Source organism: Sinocyclocheilus anshuiensis, unplaced genomic scaffold (genome assembly GCF_001515605.1).
Source record: "Sinocyclocheilus anshuiensis isolate Anshui unplaced genomic scaffold, SAMN03320099.WGS_v1.1 scaffold2073, whole genome shotgun sequence".
Taxonomy (NCBI): domain Eukaryota; kingdom Metazoa; phylum Chordata; class Actinopteri; order Cypriniformes; family Cyprinidae; genus Sinocyclocheilus; species Sinocyclocheilus anshuiensis.
Window position 1 is genome coordinate 58,833 of NW_015551110.1, and position 2,860 is coordinate 61,692.

Consider the following 2,860-nt stretch of genomic DNA (forward strand, 5'->3'; position numbering starts at 1 on the left):
ATTCTGTTCCTTGCTTTGTTTGTTATTTTTCTTTTCTCCCTCTGTTCTCTAGCTGTGCTACCTGTGTGCGCTTACTAATTTTCCCACAAAGAAACCCTAGCAGCTACTACCCAAGAAATGGAACAAGGTAAGGCTGACTACGCTGATCTCTCCAACAAGCTACAATATGCAGAACAGCTCCTGGAAAAGGCAAGGCAGACTTTAGAGGCAAGAACGGCAGAATTAAAGCCCTTGAAACTCACCTGGATGAGTCAAGAAATGAGATCAGCCGCCTAGCACTCCAGCTGGACTACATCAAGGAGGAGTCCAACAGCGTCAGAGAGGAACTCAGACATGCCTATGAGCTGCGCCCTGAGCCGACAAGGACACGACGGGCACCAGTCTCACCCCTGCCAAGCAGGACCGGGTCCCCTGTTCCTGGACTGACACGTGATAAAAATAGGGAGGGGGCAGTGCTGAAACATTCACCAGCTCCCTCCGAAGAACTTTACCTCACGACAAAGCTAAAAGAACCTGCTCCAGCCAGCCCTGAAGTCCGCAGCTTCCTAGACCGGCAGCCTGCTCAAACAAAGACTGATTACCAACTGCTCCGAGAAGCCCTCATTAAAGAGTTCGCTGACCCTGAGTCAGAACAAGGACTAATGGCTGCCCTGGAGACAAAACAAGGTCGTCATGAATCTCCTCAAGCCTACTACAGCCGAAGCAGTTCTTGACTTCAACACTCAAAGTCATGGGCTGGCTCTAGAAGGCGCCCAACACCAAGACCATGGCAAGTCGCCACCCAAAGAGTGGAACGCATCCCTGTCCAACAGAGAACGGGACTCCCACGCTGGTACCCAACCTAAACAGAGGAACAACCACTGGGATGGACCACGTGAACGACAACACTCACCTGGACGTCACTGGGATAAATCATGGGACCAATCAAGACCTCATGAGAATCGATGGGAGAGATCATGGAATCAACCAAGCTCATTTGGAAACTCAAGAGGAAAAAACTCATGGGAATCCAATGGAAACTCTAAGGGAAAACGACAAATACTCCCCGGAGCAACCAGCCCAAGAAATCGACGGAAAAACTCACAAAGATTCCAAGCTGAATGAGCTCAAACTTGAACCCACACAAGAACAAAAGACATCACCGTGTTTCGACTCACAATAACTAATGAAGATGATGATGAAAGAGTTCTTCCAACGAAAGGAGGAGGATCGGAAGCGGGAAAAGAAAGAGAAACCAGATTCAGCCTGACTAGCAGTCAGACGAGAAGGCAGCGACCACCTGACCCAACAGACCACAGAGAACAGCACTTCCTCACCTCACTCTCAGAGAACCGTAACCTCCATAACTTCAGACAGACAAGAAATCCTACCTGAACAACCCGCAAAACAGTCAGAAACTGACCCAACACCTGATGCGTCAGATCACAGCAGCGTCCAGCAAACACCTGCTGACGAAACCACTCAAGTTCCCGAAAGTGCTGTTTTGGTCGTCTGCCACTCCTCCGAAGAACACCAGATCAGTCCTGATATCCTACCTGTCTCATCCCAAACTCCAGTCCCTCAACTACTGGGCGACCTCATTGAGAAAGGTATAGCAAGAAAGTTTTACCTCTCCATCATCATCGAACGCCACATCAAAGTCACCTCGTCACCGCTTATATCACTCACCAGTACCTGGAAGAGTTGCATCAACACCTGAGAACAACTTTCGCCTTCGCGCAACAACAACTCCAAAGAAGTGCGGAAGGTCGAAAAGCCTACTATGACCAAAAGGCCTCTCACCAAGAACTTAATGTCGGAAACAAAGTATGGTACTACAGCTTCGCCCAACCAAGGCAGAACGCTCCCCATCGCCTGTGAAAGAAATTCCTACCTCACTGGACAGGACCCCATGAGATTGTGGACAAGCTCTCACCTGTTGCCTATCGAATCAAAATCAGACAAGGGCGCAGTGAGCCAGTCCTTCGATGGGTCCATTGAAACCAGATAAAGAGGCACCAGGGTTCCAACCGACAGAAAAGGGGGAAGATCAAACCAACTGACACAGATCGACAATCCCATACTCTACACCACACTAACATAACTTCTGTCATTCTAGGAAAACATATAGCTACCTTATAGCTACCGTGCTTAAACACAACACTTACACACTCTCCTCCGCCGCACTGCTAAGACCAACCTCTAGTAGAAGAGGAGTGCTCCACACATGTGACACTTGTTTGCCGTCTAACCTCATTCAGTGTCTTTGTGTCTCTTTGTGTTTTCCCTTTTCTTTTCTTTTTTTTCTCTCTCACTACAATTTCCTTTCCCCTCTAGTCCCCTCATCAGGGAACTCCCTTAACCGATTGATTTGACTCCTGTTGATACAGCTTTAGAAGCTATTGCTCGCCCTCCGCCCGCTGGCGCGCCAATCATTCGGTTTTGATCTGCCGCTGACACAGCGCTTTGCGTTTCTACTATTGTAGGATATGTTGTGACTCTGACACTTGCCTTCCTCCTCCACAAGCGAGCGAACGCCGTTCAAGAATCTTTCAACAAATGCACGTCCGGCGTCCCGTGCAAGTTCCGACGTGATAAAACGGACCAAGAACCTGAACCTGAACCTGAGAACTCAACAAACCTGATTGAGATTACGCCTATACCGCCTCGTCAAACCTCTGACAATTAGAGCAATCTAAATGACACAATAATGATACAAGTAATCCTAAATAATGCACCCCTATGTCTTCTCAAGTTTCAAACCTGATCATTCCCAAATTACCCATGTCCTGCACCAGGATTCAGTCAGTGATGGAGATGTTGTTTGTGTCTTGTGCGTGTCTGTTCTCTCTGCCTCTTGTTCCAGTGCCCGCCGATGTTC

The 2,860-nt window shown here is 48.5% G+C and overlaps 1 long non-coding RNA gene across 1 annotated transcript in view; it reads right to left on the reverse strand.

Annotated features, from left to right (window-relative positions):
- Positions 1–278: 278 nt before the first annotated feature.
- LOC107662940 (uncharacterized) overlaps positions 279–2,860 on the reverse strand; it is a 6,662-nt gene continuing 4,080 nt past the window's right edge. Inside the window, exons 2-3 of the long non-coding RNA XR_001631262.1 lie at positions 1,566–1,567; positions 279–289 (exon numbers count right to left, since the gene is read on the reverse strand). This is a non-coding gene — a long non-coding RNA (uncharacterized LOC107662940). The remainder of the gene's footprint in view (positions 290–1,565; positions 1,568–2,860) is intronic.